The sequence below is a fragment of the Ostrea edulis genome, chromosome 8 (genome assembly GCF_947568905.1).
Source record: "Ostrea edulis chromosome 8, xbOstEdul1.1, whole genome shotgun sequence".
NCBI classification, from domain to species: Eukaryota; Metazoa; Mollusca; class Bivalvia; order Ostreida; family Ostreidae; genus Ostrea; species Ostrea edulis.
Window position 1 is genome coordinate 52,499,137 of NC_079171.1, and position 17,246 is coordinate 52,516,382.

The window sequence follows — 17,246 nt, forward strand, 5'->3', positions numbered from 1 at the left end:
AGGGTCTCTGTAGCCCAGTAGCTAAGTACTTCGTTACTAGCTTGAAAATACGGATGTATATTTAATTGCTGTTATAAAATTTAGAAATTCATTTCAAAATTAAGGATTATCTCCCTCATGCATAGCTCTTATCCTTAGACGAATTTGACTCCACTTTATTGGCACGCTGTTTTTTGGCTATAATAGCTCTAAATTTTCATTGTTATTTCGGATTTCAAACATTTCGGTTGAGCATCACTGAAGAGACATTATTTGTCGAAATGCGCATCTGGTGCATCAAAATTGGTACCGTGTAAGTTTTACATTTAGCAGCCTGTCAAACGTTAAACCTTTAAACTCACATGCCTGTGTAGCCTAGTGGTTTAGGTGCTCGGTAATCTTACACTTAAACCATACATTCCGAGTTCAAGTCCAATATTTTTTTGTTTTTGTTTTGCTTTTCATTATTGGGGGGGGGGGGGGGGGGGGGTCGTTTTCTTGAGGGGAGAGTTTTAAATGCGATACATATATTATAACATATTAGTCATTTTCATCATAACTTCTAATATTTGCAAGTTACGACTTAAAGAAGGGGAATTTATTCCGAGATCATTGTAGTTCCGTTTGTTTACACTAACATGTTCCTGTGTGCACAAAATTGTGGCTGACGAAAAGTTAAATACTACAAGAAAAAGGACACAAATGCACAGCATGTAATAAGTAATAATAGACCAAGGGAGGAAAAGAACTGTTATACAGTTTGACTTCTCAAAAGAAAATATAAAAACTCATGTAGCAACTGTCATACGATATTTAAGCAAAGCTAAACACTCGAATTATCAACCAAAGGCAAATGAACTGATGACATCTATTAAAGGCGCTGCAGTCATGTCAGAACAGTGAGTTTTAAAGTAATGCCATATGTAAAAGGGCTGTTGTGTAATATGAATGCACAGGTCTATGAAAATATTGTGCTGGTCATTATTCCAAATAGGAAAATGGTTTATTAAGTAAAGAACGACTCATAAATGTCAGTAATGCTAAACTGCGGCAGTTATTTATCTTGGTTAACGAAACATCAAAAACGTTAGCCTTATAATTAAATATACACACCAGTCTATTATTGGAAACCGGTGTTTTCCAATTAAATTTTTGAGTCGGGCGTATCGCCAGCAAATGCGCTGTACCTCTTTGTAGTGAAAGACCCCCACCACCACCCCCCCCCCCCCCTTACTCTAAATCTGTTGACATCATTGCAATTTCTGCTATGACACGACACGTGCCTACATAATCAAACATCTCAAGTCAAGAGGGTTAAAATGAATAAAAGAGGAAATATACAGACGTTAAATGCAATTCTACTGAGGTTTCAAACTTATCCCTCAAAGAGTACACCTGAGAGGGACATGTGTATGTACTCCCTCACCCCCACGGACCACACTTATGAAAAATAATTTATATCAGTCGAATAATATTTCACAAATGCAAATATATTTTGATTTAATTACATATTTTACTGCATTTTAATCAGTTGAGAAAAACAATCCCAGCTGCATGCTGCACAAGTACATATGATTTGCACACAGTGGACACGTCCAGTTATTTTGGAGAGAATTAACCAAACATTGCAATCTGGTTTATTTTTGACAAAGTCTGTTGGTAGTTATGGAATAATTTTAGCCCTGATAAAACAGTGAGAACGTTGATTTCCTACTTTATATAAAAACAAGATGTGTTTGTGAAACACAAATGCCCCCGATAATGGCCAATTCCAAAGATGGCCAAGGTCACATATCTTGGTACCAGTAGAAAGATCCTGTCAAAAGAAATGCTCATGTATTATATGAAAGCTCTAATACTTACCATTTAAAACTGGTTATGACCAATGTAAAAAAAAATTAAAAGTAAGTTAAATGTCAAGGTCAAAAGGTTTAATACCAACGGAAAGGTCTTGTCACAAGGAACACTCATGTTAAATATCAAAGCTCTATCACTTATTGTTCAAAAGTTATTAGCAAGGTTAAAAGTTTTCAAAAATTAGGCCAAACTCCAAGGTCAAGGTCACAGGGTAAAAAATGTTGGTACCCATGGAAAGGTCTTGTCACAAGGAATACTCATGTGAAATATCAAAGCTCTATCACTTACTGTTCAAAAGTTATTAGCAAGGTTAAAGTTTCAGACAGAATGATAGACAGGACAAAAACAAAATCACACCCCTGACTTGATCAAGAAATTCTTTGTTTCCATTAACATTTTTTTACCCTTTCGTAGAAATTTATTTGTATTTTAAACAGCATCCATACTCAGCATAACGCTTTAAAGGGACTGATTCACGGTTTTCCCCAAAATCTTGTTTTGATCAAAATCTACTGTCAAATGTGTTTAAATCAATCTAAGTTTATTATATCTATTGTATTTCAAACAATTAATATTTTACTGGTTTGTTTGTTTACATAAAAAGACCTGAGTCTTAATTGTTTACATAACACAAAGTTGAGGTCAAAATATATCTTTTATTCTCTTTTCAGAAGGTTAAAAGTTTCGCTGTAAACATTAAATGAGTTATATTTTTAATGCTTAACATCAAAAATGAAAAACATTTTTTCAAAAAATTCTGAACCAGTCCCTAAATATTGTGAAGTCTGTGTTAATACCCGGAAGTTATCATATTCACACTAAATGTTAGAATACAAAGAGATAACTCACGTTTTCGGACAGGCGTACACCTGATGAAAACAGTTATTGCCCTTAGATTTAACCTTCTGAAATGTTTTGTTAATTAACAACATTTTTGACATTAACTAACACTTGTTCCTCTCATGCAGAAATCTATGATCATTAATTTTGCAAAATCTAATTGCACCACAAGAGGACGGAAATACTTAAAAATTAAAATTACAGGTTGGGGATCTGAAAAAAGGAAGGACGATACGCAGAGTTCTCAACGTAGAATCAAATTGGAGAACTGCCCAGATCACGTTATGGGGGGAGGTGGCAGAGAGGTCCCCCCACATTAGGAGCAACTATTTATGCTGTGGCGGTATGCCCTAACAATGATTTTAATGGGCAGAGGGCATACCGCTCCACGCCATCAACAGAAATAGTGGTAAGTTATTCAATATCTGAAATTGAAGAGTTTGTCAAATGTGTAAGGTATCATTTTAAAGAAATTTAGTAATTTGTATATTAAAATTCCATTACAGACCGTGTCTGATGAAGAAGAGCAAACTCCATTTAATTCTATAGTCGAATCTGTCTCTTTCGAGAGGTAAGATGCCCACAAGCCTTGTGCCAGACAATAGGCCCACAGGCCTTATTGGTCACCTGAATACTAGTGAAAAAAGTATCACTACTTCCATGGGCCATCAAATCTAGAATAAAATTCCTGTTCTGAATATCTAAGCTAAATTCTAATGTTAAGCAACAGTATAAAACAAGATGTGTTCTTAAAACTTTACTGCCTTCAGTGCATACACTGATGAAAAGCTTTAAATAAAGGTGTATTATAACATTAAAAGATATGACTAATTTGGACTCATCCTTAAGTTATATCCCTGGGTTTTGATTGAAAGTCACAATTTTTTGTACATCTTTTTCTGATATTCCTAAGTGTGCATTTAGATTTTATACAGTATATAGCACTAAAGATGTTATTTAAGCGTTTTACACATTAACACTAAATAACAAGTTGCCCCACGTTGGGGTCAGAACCCCGACCACGAGGATCATGAAATTTACAATTTTGGCAAGGGCCTACCAGCTCTCCATCACCACCGAGTTTTTCTTAAAATTTGTGCGGTTCTTGAGAAGATTTTTGAAAAATGGTCATTTTTTACCCCGCCCCTAAGGCCTCAAGAGTTAGGGACTGGAATCCTGAAATTTACAATCTGTCCCCCCTTGTTCCAAAGATGATTCATACTAAATATGAAAAGAATTGGAATGATAGTGATCAAGAAGTTAAAAAAGTCTTGTTCACACATTCAATAACTGACCATTATGGCCCCACCCTCAAACAACAAACCCTTATCCCTGGGATCATCAAATTTACAATTTTAGTAAAGGACCACCTGCTCTTTCTAAATTTAAGTTTCAATATAGTATCATCAGCAATAAAGAAGATGTTATTTAAGTCACTTAGTGTTTTACACATGTATACACACTATATACCAACTTTGACCCCTACCCTGGGGCCACCAGATAACTGAAAAATTGTTGAGTGTGGCGGAAAACATCAGATTCAATTATTTAATACAGAACATATTTTTGTGAAATACAATATGTTAAATGACAAAAAATTCACTTTAAACAGTAACACGAAGCTTGAAACTGACTTTTTGTTACCAGTCCAGCCAGACTGACGGTATAATTCCAGCCAGTCCGCAGAAAAATTTAACTGTCCACCACTGACCAGTTTAACAGAAATAATTTAACATTTCATTAATGTTATAAAATGAAATACGTAATTTAACTTGATATGCCTCTTACTAATCGGGTTCACCTTATATCTACAGAGGAATGTTAAATACGCGTTTAAATTCGTAAGTATATTTTTCAGAATGACAATTTAGAAAATGGACCAGTCCCGTCGGGCTGACTGAAACAAATGGCACTCAGTTCGTAACATTTCTAACCAGTCACGAACTGACTGATGGCATATGTTAATTTTGAGCCCTGTAAACATATTGTGATTTAAAATTGAATGTTATTAATTCATTATATTTTACATCTTGTCTCTTGTAGTAATCTAATTGAACTGGATGAAAAGCTGTACAAAATATCGTCATCTGATTTGGAGTTATTTCCCCACATGGAATTTGAAAGTGGGGTACAAGTCCAAGGACTGAAAAGAAAAAGGGAAATTGTTGAGATGTAAGTATATTTAATCCAATATTTGACCTGAAATGATTCACCAAAATATACATACTGTTCAATATAAATACTCGATTCAATATTTAATTCATTGCCTTTATCTTCTCTTTGATACGTTGTTTTAAATTGGGTTTGGTAAAATACAGCTGGCTTGAAGTGTATATATTTTAAAATGTATAAAGGATAAAATTTCGTCCAATAATGACCTAAACTGTTGTCGGCCTTAAGTTGATTGGGGTCAAACTCCGTAAAATGGTAAATCATGGTAGAGTCTTTGCCACTTAGTCCCAGTGAGGTTTAGTAATTGGGGCGATACATCACTTTCACACCGAAAGAGTCCGGTCTGGTCCTATCAAGTAAGGGTCAGTATAAAGATCTAGGATATAGAAAGTTGGTACATTTTCAGCACTATGATGAGGAGGATGTCTCGTGCTTTTTCAAGGTCAAAGTATCACTTAGTAGGAAAACCTTGTACGCAGTATACACAAGAAATGTTGGTAAAACACATATGCCCCCTATGGTGCTAAATTGAAAAGGGTTGTACACACACATCATTTAATTGAGAGTAGTATAATCAATTCAAAATATTGAGCAGATAATATCTTCCTATGTAAAGAGTGGATTGACCACGTGACCTGAAAATCAATAGGGGTCATCAACAGGGTCTGTAAGTCTCGTCATGTGATTACCGAGAATTAGCGAGATTATTAACTTCCGGGTACATCAACATCTCAGATTGCACTGAGCTGTGTAGAGAGTGGTATACATAGATATAGCGTTATCAATCGATTATGTGGAAGTTTAACGAGATAAAAATGGGAATTGAAGCATTAGTGGAGTGGTCGAGGATTCTTCGCTTCGTGTTTGACGAATTACGTGTAATAACCGCCAGTGTACAAGCATCGACGAGGGTACGTCTTGCAGATAAAGAGCAGGTTGGTAAAAGCGTAATGAGATGTACGATACGTTTTTATATTCTCAAATCATTCCAATTGAAAATATATCAATACTTGAAAATAAAAACGGATTATGCATAAAACTTGCTTTGTGTTTATACGAATGTACGATCAGAAGGGGGGGGGGGGGGGGGGGGGGGGGGGGGGGGGCAACGATACTACATGTACGTACCTGCAGTGTACAGTTGTATACATATTCAATAAACAAAGCTCATTAAATGTAAATATCTATATCAGTTACATCACAGATGGGTTGATTGTTTAATATTTGAAAATTATTTTATAGATATGCCTTGAATCTGAGGATAAAGGTGTTGTGTATTGTGCAGTCATCATTAATGTGGATGTCTGATGCCAGTATGCTCATAGTGGGGCAGTATAAGTGTCGATCGTCATATGGCAGCAAATTTTCAAAGGCAGGTACACAATTTAAAGATAAAAATAATAATTATAAGATTATATGTTGTAAACTTTCTTTCTTTTTAGAAATTTCTTTCTTTATAAACTGTCTTGCTGTTATGCCCTCTGGGCCCAAATTGGAATAAACTTCTCTATACCCAAAGTAAGTAATAAATGGGTTCGAACTGTGAAAATAAAATTTTTACATGTAGATATATTGGAATTTTTCAGATATAAGAAGGCAAATAAAACTGTTCAATGTAAAATACGCCAGTAGTTGGATAAAACATCCAAAGTCGGCAGTCAAAGGTCACAACAACAATGGAGGAATTAACTGCATCCTCATTCCGCAGGGCAACAGGCCATTTTCAGCAACCCCTGAAATTCTTAATTGAGGCTAAGTGCCCATTTTCAGCTCGAACAATGACAATTAAAGAGGCCTGTGCAAATGTTGGGATTTCCCTCTTGGTAAGTCAGCATTATAGATTGAACAATTATGTGTACCTAATACATGTACATTAGCTGTACATATATGTATTCATATATATTATTATGGATGTATCCAAGTTTATTATAACTTTAAAGTAACATTTTATGAATGAAATACAAATACTACTTAGGCTTCATTGTGATATTGAACTGCTAATGTTCTTTATAAACTTTACTTGCATCAAGTTTTGAATACTGCGGTACATCTATGTCAAAAGAAGTATGCATATTGCAGTATAATACTTTCACCACTAATCTGACCACTTGTAAATCATGTATATTTTATCAATACATGTAATGACAATTGCCATTTTAGAATGTGATGTAAGAGATGGTTCACTGCCCATTAAAACAAAATATGAATATTGGCATCAGATTTAAGGACAACAACACCTGAAAGACACCCAATGCTGTGATTTGCTAGTGTGGATTCCTAGTGACACTCAAATACATTGACAAAGATGTATTATGGTCAACTTTTTAAGCGTGATAGAGTTTAATTATAATAATAAAGTATTTTTGCAGTCTAGAACACACACACATAACCACATGTACATATACTTTATTATGATATCAGTGGTGCATCTATCAAAGTTATGTAATTACAAGTATATTTATTGAATAAACATTATAGACAGAGTTTTTCTTATTTTAGATGAACCAAAATTTGTATAGACATAGTGTCCAGCTTTACGAAAATCATTGAATTACATGCATTCACTAAAAACAATGGATTTTACTTCTTTTTTAATAATGCAGATTTGAAAACCTTCAGGAGAACAAAAGGCTTTATGTTTGATTGTAAATTGTTTAACGTCCCTCTCGAGAATATTTCATTCTGATGGAGACGTTCCAAAAGGCTTCATATGAATATAAAAGGCTTTATATTTATATAAATATGTAGAAAAGTTATATTGCATATATATGGTATTCATTACTTTTAACTTTAAAAATTCAATGTGGCAGGTATGAGCATATATATACATGCAATTAATCTAATAAATTTGTAGGATTTATCTGCAATCTCCTTCAAAAGGGGAACCTACAAAACCACATGGGCCACACAAAGCTGAAATATTTTGTCAGATCAATATCTATACTATGATAGAATATGGCTGAGGAATTTAAAAAAAAGAAAATTCTCTCATTTTCCCATTCAACATGGATTCTTCATCTGGAAATTTTATAGCAAAGTTGCGATCCTCTTTTGAGAAGTGGGATTTATTTGTAAGAAAGAATGGGATATTAAATGTCATGTCATTTGGAAGTTTGTCAAATATACAAAATCCTTTGTCCGCCAGGAATATATCACCAACTTGCAACTTCTCTCAAATGCCACAATGGTTCACAATTGCCAAATCAGATTTGTATCCAGCATACACAATTGGAAATGAGCTGCATTAGGTGTAATACACATTAAAGTCTTTCCTTTGTGGCGACTCTTGTAATTACTGTGAGCGAAAGACTGACTATTCATATCAATTTGCTCATATTAGGTCTCTTCTGTTGCATCCATTGCAATCTTCAATTCTTCTGGCTTTGATATTTCAGTTGAATGGACACTCCCAACAGTGTTCATGATCCCTTCAAACAAAATTTCATGAATATATTAAAAAATATTCACAGAAAATGGTGTGTACAGCAACATTTATACCCCCCCCTCCCCCCCCCTCCCAAATTTACTAGGTAATTGAATATTGTGAAATCTGCGCTGACCTGTGAAATTGATAACTAGTCAGTGTATAGAAAGTGCATTGTTCATTTTTCCTTAAAGAACCGCTAAAACATACCTTTCCAGGGTCTTTCAATTATGATGTTCCCAATTGTCATGGATGGTTTCCTTTAATTATGCAGGTATATTTCTCACTGCAAGTTTACAACATCCTAGTCTTCAAGGGAAGCTGTCAGAACAAAAACAATACCATTATAAAATTTGGTGTGCATATAAATTTAGATAACACTGAAATGAGAATGAAGAAAATACAGAAAACCACCTGACACTAAACTTAACAACCACTGTAACTTCCTGGTTTGATGTACTAATATCTGGTATTGACAATACTTGTATCGTACACTGTACCTTTTTAAATGTTGAGGGTTTGATGCTGTATCATTGTTGTCTGGTACAGATATATTGGTAGCAGGATCAACTTCGGTTCCTACATGTACGTTTGAAGCAAATGATTCTGCTTCAGCAGGTTTCGTAACTTTGTATCTATGAAAAAAAGTAATATACCATAAATTGATGTTTTTATTGACTTAAAATGGCTCACTACACAACAAATGTAAGTTATAGTTTCTGAAATAAGCACAGGATATGAGTGTTACAATAATTCTTATCAAAGCCATGTGTCACTTTTATATAATTATACAATAAAGATATATGCCAGTTCTCTTGAAACACAATACAATATTTAATCATGCAGGAACCTATATAAAGGCAAGTAGTATCAAGGGTATCCTGTCAACCTTTTCCTAGCAAGGTTATTTTTTCTATATTGATACAATAAATTAGTGTTCCTTCCCCTTTTCAGGCAGAAGGGAATTATGTAGTAAAGGACGTTAATAAATGTTGAAATCAATAAACGAAGAAAAACTTTACCCCCCCCCCCCCCTTTTATGAAATTTTAGTACATGTAATTTCTTTTCCCATTATTTTATTTTTATCAGTTCGTCTGTCAAAATCTTTTGTAGGCCTACTCCCCCTCTGATTTATCTAAACAACACGTCCAGTATATTCTGTCAGTTTATACATACGTGTGTTAATTTGACATGATTATTCGTTGAATTATGATAATATTACGTACCTACATCTTTGTATCCACCGCTTCCTTACTGTAGCATCGACTAGGAACTTAAATAAACTACATGGCAGAGTTTTCCCAGTCTCATGTATGCAGCCAATCGCTTAACAATACACCAAATTACATATTAGCACCGACTCTCTGTTACGACTGTATATATTCCACACGTTGTTGTACCCGGAAGTAGTAAAACCGAAAGTGAAACCAAACGAGACTTACAAACCCTACTCCTGAAGATGTACCAGTGTACCAAGTTTGATGTCTGTCAAGCAAAGGGTTCTCAAGATATTGAACGGACAATATAATCCTATGTCCAGTTTGACCTTGACCATATGACCTCAAAATCAATAGGGTCATCTCCTTCTAAAGATATACCAGTGTTCAAAGTTTGATGTCTGTCAAGCAAAGGGTTCTCGAGACATTAATTGGTCAATATATTCTTATGTCCAGTTTGACCGTTGACCAGGTGACTCTAAAAGCAATATGGGTCATTTACTCCTCAAGATGTACCGGTGTACCAAGTTTGATGTCTGTCAAGCAAACGGTTCTCAAGATATTGAGCGGACAGTATATTCCTATGTCCAGAGTAGATTGATCCTGGACCTATAACCTTTTGACCTGAAAAACAATAGGGGGCTCTTCTTTTCATAACCAACCCACATATGAAATATCATTACGATCAAATGAATGGTTCTCAAGATATTGAGCGGACAACAATTGGTCTACCGACCGACAGGTGCAAACCAATATGCCTCTCTTCTTTGAAAAAAAAGGGGGGGGGGGATAAAAAGGAACTGTTCAGAATTTGTATACATACACTTTATGCCAAATGGAGAATGTATATTGTTTCTTCAGGTCAAAAGTAAAGGTCATGGTGGCAGGATGGGGCAAGGACCATTACACTTGGTACACGTACACCTTATGTCAAGTGAAAATATTACGAGTAGCTCAGTACATGATTAGTCTTGTTTTTAAGATGCCAATAAAGTATGTCACTCCCTGATGATTGCCGATACTACTTGAAGCAAGTTCTACAAATCATTATGCAAGAAATACACCCTATATTAATATTTCATGGGCGTATTATGTACCGTTGGTACTCTAGTTGTTCTGTCTGTCATTTTGTAATTAACTTTTTAAAGAACATTTGCACAGCAAAGTGGTAGTGCTTTGAAATTTCACATGAGCATTTCTTGTGTCAAGATATTTCCGTGGGTACCAAAATATTGAACTTATGACCTTGACTCTAGAATTTGATTGTATCTTGCTTAACGTCTCACTCGATAATTTTTCACTCATATGAAGACGACACCAAGACCGGTGAAGGGCTTTACATTTAGGCCTTTGTTCGGCGCTTATGAGCAGTGAGGGTTCTTTAGCGTGCCACATCTACTGTGACACGGGGCATCCGTTATTAAGGTCATCACCGAGGACCCGAGACACTCAAACCCAATGCCGAGCGTTTGGCAATGGAACTGCCACTACCCGTTTTAACGACTACGGTCTCTCGCGACCGAGGTTCGAATCCAAGCCTTCCGCATTCGGGGCGAACGATCTAACCTCTAGGCCACCGCGGCAGTTACATTTTGAAAACTCAACTTGATAATAACTTTCGAACAGTAAGTGCTAGAGCTTCACACCTGTATTCCTATTGACCTTTCTATGGTGATACCGTTATATGAAGACGACACCAAGTGAGCATGACAAACCGGTGTAACATGTTGCGTAAGGGGTTTCCCCAGGGTTGGGGAATGTATTGACTCCCTCTTGGGAGTGGTCCAATAATTGCGGTTGACAGGGCGCTGGACTCCAGCGTCCCCTTACATAGGTATTAAAATGCTTGATATGGTGGCACGGAGAATATAGCTCTATTCTCTAAACTCCTAGAGGGTCACCTTTGAAAACCCAACCTATAAGCATCAAAGTATGAACCATAGGCAGGCGAGTTCTCACTATGGGAGACGGAGGGTAGGGTTTGGGTTGAGGGTAAAACCTCTGGTGCGCTGGGCCTGGGAGCGTGCTCGAATCCGTCTGTATCTGTCCACATCAGCTATGCTAATGTCGCATGTAGATAGGCCGTGCACAAAACCCGTCTACGTCATCCCGGTAGCTCAAAGATATAGGATCGTACAAGGTCATATTCGTGGACTAGGCGTTCACTATCATTATCATAGTTATTCGCCTGCGGTTTGACTTATTACGATAGGAAGAACTAAACTGCGTTTGTAATACTTCTACACTGTTTATCTGCAAAACTGTTCAGACACTCAATATAACTTAAAATACGAATTTGACAACGAACGTATGAATAGTAGTTTAACTTTTGTGTAAATTGAAAGTTATCCGAATGGAATTGCAATTTCCGCTTTACACCTATTGTGCGACTTTGTTCGCTCCTTATAAAAATTAAATTGCATATTGTAAATTGTATTTGCCAGTTCAGATAAAACCTTACATCTTCAAATGTTAACTTAACACAGAAACATAATTTTGACTGATTGATCCCCCTCAGGGACCCTTTTGTCAGAATGCCAGTCTAGCAACCTGAAATACGATACCAGCCGCTGCTGATACAAGCAATATTATTCTGGGAGAGGGTCTAATGATGAGGGAGAAAAACTCTCCGCATTATTGAGGGATAGTTTTCTTTAAGGTAGGTAAATACTATTAGAAATTTCTGTCAATCAAATTTTTTTTTCATTTAAATAACTTTAACAACTCATAAACTAACTAAAAAACCCATATTAGACATACCTTTGCGGGTTTATTTTTATACTATGTGCTACAGAGAACATATACCCCCAAATGCAAAAGCCAAATTTTAACACAAGAATGCATGATCTCATGTTTTATTAAAAATATGCACCAAAGCATATCATATTAAGCTATAATATATAAAAACCAATATCTATTCATTTATTGAGAGAATTTTTAAAGATATTCAATTGAAAACATACACAATTGCTGTTTAATCTGCTCACATCCTTCAGAAAAAAATCACAGAATATCGCAAGTTTGAAAAATTCTCAAAATCTAAATTGTTTACATACCACTTTATCTTTTAAAATATTTAGAATTATATCTAAGGTTAACAAAAAAACATATTTTACCATAGTTGACCAGAGATATTTTGCAAAATGGTCTCTTGAATATGCAAACCCCCATTTTTAAATTTAAGTTTTACAATTATTTTTTTGCACACTTTGAAAATAGTAAATTGTAACAGCAAATACAGTCTAAAAATCAAGATTAACAGAATATGACAATATATATATATATATATGTAAAACATACTGAAAATGTTGTCCTACCAGACAATTAGAACACAAGGAGGGAGATGGGGGGGGGGGGGCACCCCCACCCCTTTCTTTTTCTCACAATTGTTTTGGTGTGTGTGTTATTCTTTTTTTGTTTGGCTATCAATCAAATCATACATAAAAATACCTACATGCTATCTCATACTTATAGAAAAAGTAAATATAGTGTAACATGTGTTGATTCTAGCAACTACAGCTCATGTACAAATAATTTTGTTTCTTGAAAGTACTTGTGAAGTAGAGTTCAAATATTCAACAACTTTGCTGATGATTTCTGAGGATTTATAATTCTGGGTTTCTTTGAACCAAACACAAACTCACTAAAAAACAGTTTGGATTCCACTGTGAGGGTCACGCCTATGTATAATTTTTAACTTGTTCAGGCTTAGATTGCAAGCTATGAGCCTTTTAGAGATCAATGTAGATATTACATTGCTTTGTACCATTGTAGCTAGTGAGGACTTGATACTATAATAATTCATGGTAAATATATCTAAGATTCACATTTGAATGCTAAATGTAACTCGTACAGTTCTCGTAAACTACAAACATCAGACAAAGAAGTTATAACTGGAACTTTCTAGTCGGTGTTTAAAATTTAAAACCGGATACGTAAAAGCACGGACTTTCCTTAAGCGATACACTATGGCATATATTTTAAGAGGAAATGAACGTGGGGAATTTTGTGAGTCTTTATGTTATATTAGTGGATGAGTAAGTAGGATTTAATGCCTATTTAATTCAGCTCTGTATATTTTACATGAGGACAATGTCAGTGTAATCTTGTAATGGCCGCTGAAGGTTATATAAGAGACGTGCACATTCCCGCCACTTGTACTGCTCTGGGTTATTGTAGCAGTCTCTCTCGATATTTCATGGTACATGTAGTAAACGAATTCCTCAAATTTTAGCAGATTGAGTGGAACAGTACAATGCATGTAGGCGAATTACAATTTCTCTGTTATATCGACAAATATTTAGTGTGAGCTATTTTTTGATTTTGGAACACATTGTGAGGATCACGTATAGATATGAAGCAACGAATACTGAATCAACGTATTGAGACAAAGTTACACAGAATAAGAATAAAATTGTTTCCATACATCGTACATATAACCTTTATTCTTCTGAATTTAATTATGAGATGAATAACAACTTGTATGTCGGCAAATAATCTGGAGACACGAAGTTCCACAGTATAATAGGGGTCCGCTGTTCGTTTCCACACATCGTACGCAGGACCGTCTGGTTTACTCTATTACCTTTGTTTTTTCTTGATTTCGTTATGATATGATTAACAGCTTGTCTGTCGGCAAGTAATCGGGATACTTCTGTAGGCGGAAGTCGATTTATGTACTTGTGTAATATTGTGTCTTAGGTGGAAATGTAGGCACACGTGGTTGTGTTCTATTGTCTTTGAGTTCCAAATACGAAGGAATTTCATGCTGTCGTTGCTTATTTTAAACACAATTTAATTGGTTTGTTATCAGAATATGTCAACAGGTATAAGACTCAGCTGTTCGTATAGAGCAGGCGAGTAACAGAAAAGCCAGCACAGCAACGCTGTACAACACTGTGTATCATTGACATGGAAAAGTAAAGAACCAACCATTGTGTCAATCAAATTTATAAAATGAATAATTAACAGTACTTAGAAAAAATTAACCATATTTAAACAATAACAATTAGTCCAGTCACCATTGTCACTGTCTGAACTATATTCAACGTCTTCAATATTTTGAGGGGTTTGTTAAAGCAATACAAGCTGTAACTGACGGAAAATAAATCAAAAAATAAAAGAACAAATAGTCAACATATATGTGATTGAATATATATAACTTAATAGAATCAAAGTGAATCTGAAGCAATAAACCCGTCAATTCAGCAGAAAATATAGATTCATGAATCATTGTCATCCTGTCAGTAATTCCTGCTCGTAACCTCCGATGTGCATTGACCTTGGAGGTCACCAGTTCGGAAAAAGCGAAAGAGAGGCACTGAGCACGTGTTAGATTTGTAAACAGTTTAACATGCCAATTTTATAGAAAAATTCACGATCAAAATTTCATTTGAGTGGCACATTTGCGTAATTATTACCTTTTTACACTTGCATAGTATTTCTAGTCATTCATGAAACAACGTAATATTTTAAAACAAACGACACGTGTAGTTACTCGCGTCAGTTTCCGTCTTTGTATATAGCCTCGGTCTCAGCAACCCGATTATGTTCGGCAATCATCGTTTCTATGACACAATGGCGGTTTATACGAAACGCTCATTTTAGGTGTGCTCTCAAACAATATTCCCTTGTTTATTTTTGCAGAATTTTTCTTCCGATCTTGGGGATTATATTAATTAAACCGGTAGGTGAATAATTGGATAGTTGAAAAAATACCGTCAATTACAGCTTCTATTGCTTTAACAATGATTGTATACGTTCCTGTCAAGTTTTACCCACAACTCATCAACAAAAAGCAAACGTTTTAATACTCGCACTGTAGGTCTGTGTCGCGGAGTTTGTGCACACGCTACAGTATTCACTGCTGTCGGTCTATCAATATTTTCATTACAGTCCAATATTGTTAGTCTACGTTTAAGTTTATACATTTTTATCTGACACTGAATATAGACTAAAATGCTGTTGTGAAAAGTTTAATATAATGTGTGTCAAGAGTAAAAGCTGACTTTGCTGAGGAAACTCCGGTGAAAAATTCGAATTGGTTGTCGTCCGTTCACAATTGAACATTTTTAACTTTTAACTACAATTCCAACTCTTTTCAGTTTTGGTATGAAGCATATTTGATACAAAGGGGCATAAATTGATATGTTGTAGATTTCAGGTCTTGTGTACCCCTGGGTTCTTAAGGTGGGGCAAAACTACCAAAAATCATCAATTTTCAACGATCTTCATATCTACAACCGCGCATGTGTAAGAAAAAGATAAATGCAGCGATGTGGAGCAGGAAGCTTTTTACCAAAATTGTAAATGTCAGGATGCAATGGGTAAAGGTTCTGACAAACTTGGTGTATTGTGTTTATGTGTAAAATACCTTAAGAACATCTTTTGTGCTATTAATATTGAATTAAATCTAAATGGATAATTAGAAAGAACAAATAGTCCTTTACCAAAATTGTAAATTTGTTGATCCCAGGGGAAGGGGTTTTGGTATCAGTGAGGGGTAAAATTGGTCAGTTAATAAATGTGTGAACAATAGAACAATTTTAACTTCTTGATAAGGACCATTTCAATTCCTTTCAAATTTGGTATGAATCATCTTTGGGGCAAATGGGCATCAATTTCAAATGTCGGACTCCTGCCCCCCCCCCCCCCCCCCCCCCGGGACCTGAGCAAAAAAAAAAACAACGTATAATGCTATAATTATTCACTTAAATCATCAATGTAAGAAAAAAAATGAGAACGTATTGGAGAAACAGTTTAGTCACAAGTACATCTGATCATGCTTAAAAGAAACAAATATATCAAGAGAACCACAATTGCACACATGTATGCTTCACTCTACTCCCATAACTAGGATTTCTGTAAAATTTGATTGGTAATGACACAGTGGTTCAGGTGAACGAACAATAGTTGTACGTTATCTTTTATAGCACGTCTTTCCACTTACATTGAATAACATTTTCTCGGACGTTGAAATTCCATCCCTTGATAAAATTTGTAATGTGAGTTGACATTTCCTCATTTTCACTTTCCTGTTGTCTATATGAACAGAGATTGCGTTTTTAAAAAAAGTCTGCAGATATGTCCTAGGTTTCAATTATTATAATATCAAGAAAACCAACTTACGTTGTTTTGTCGAATGTCCATGAGAATCCCCTCTTCAATCCATCACTGTAACCATCTCTTACAGCATTCTGTATAAGTTAAATTGCTGTAGTTAGATTCTTATAACTTATAGAGGGTTTGAAAAAACAAGAAGAATGGACTTGTAAACTTGGAAAAGAAAATTAAACAACAGTACTGATATCGCATGGTCTTTGCTTACATTTGTTATTATTTCATATTTTGGGTGAACGGGTGTTCAGTGAGGTGTGTCTGTCATGCATTGTCACTGTATGTTGAGCGAGGTGTGTTTGTCATGCATTGTCACTGTGTGTTGAGTGAGGTGTGTCTGTCATGCATTGTCACTGTGTGTTGAGCGAGGTGTGTCTGTCATGCATTGTCACTGTGTGTTGAGCGAGGTGTGTCTGTCATGCATTGTCACTGTGTGTTGAGCGAGGTTTGTCTGTGTTGATACATAGCAAGAGAGGGTGTTCATTATCGCTATCCTCAAACTGAGATGCTAAAATGATTTTATGTTTCAGTCGTGCTCTTTTTTATGGCAACTTCTCCTTGCTGCCGATGTCCCTCTATTGGACTTGAACAACCATCTTGTCTTTTACTTTCTTTCAATTTCTCTGTTTCTTTCCTCTTT

At 35.4% G+C, this 17,246-nt stretch overlaps 2 long non-coding RNA genes across 2 annotated transcripts; one reads left to right on the forward strand and one right to left on the reverse strand.

Moving 5' to 3' along the window:
- Window positions 1-5,656: 5,656 nt before the first annotated feature.
- LOC130049188 (uncharacterized) lies at window positions 5,657-7,467 on the forward strand. The gene is made up of 3 exons (XR_008797685.1): window positions 5,657-5,783; window positions 6,435-6,671; window positions 7,009-7,467. It is a non-coding gene; the product is annotated as an uncharacterized LOC130049188 (long non-coding RNA).
- LOC125653486 (uncharacterized) lies at window positions 7,239-9,695 on the reverse strand. The gene is made up of 4 exons (XR_008797684.1): window positions 9,500-9,695; window positions 8,773-8,907; window positions 8,483-8,593; window positions 7,239-8,276 (listed from the first exon to the last, which is right to left on the reverse strand). It is a non-coding gene; the product is annotated as an uncharacterized LOC125653486 (long non-coding RNA).
- Window positions 9,696-17,246: the final 7,551 nt, after the last annotated feature.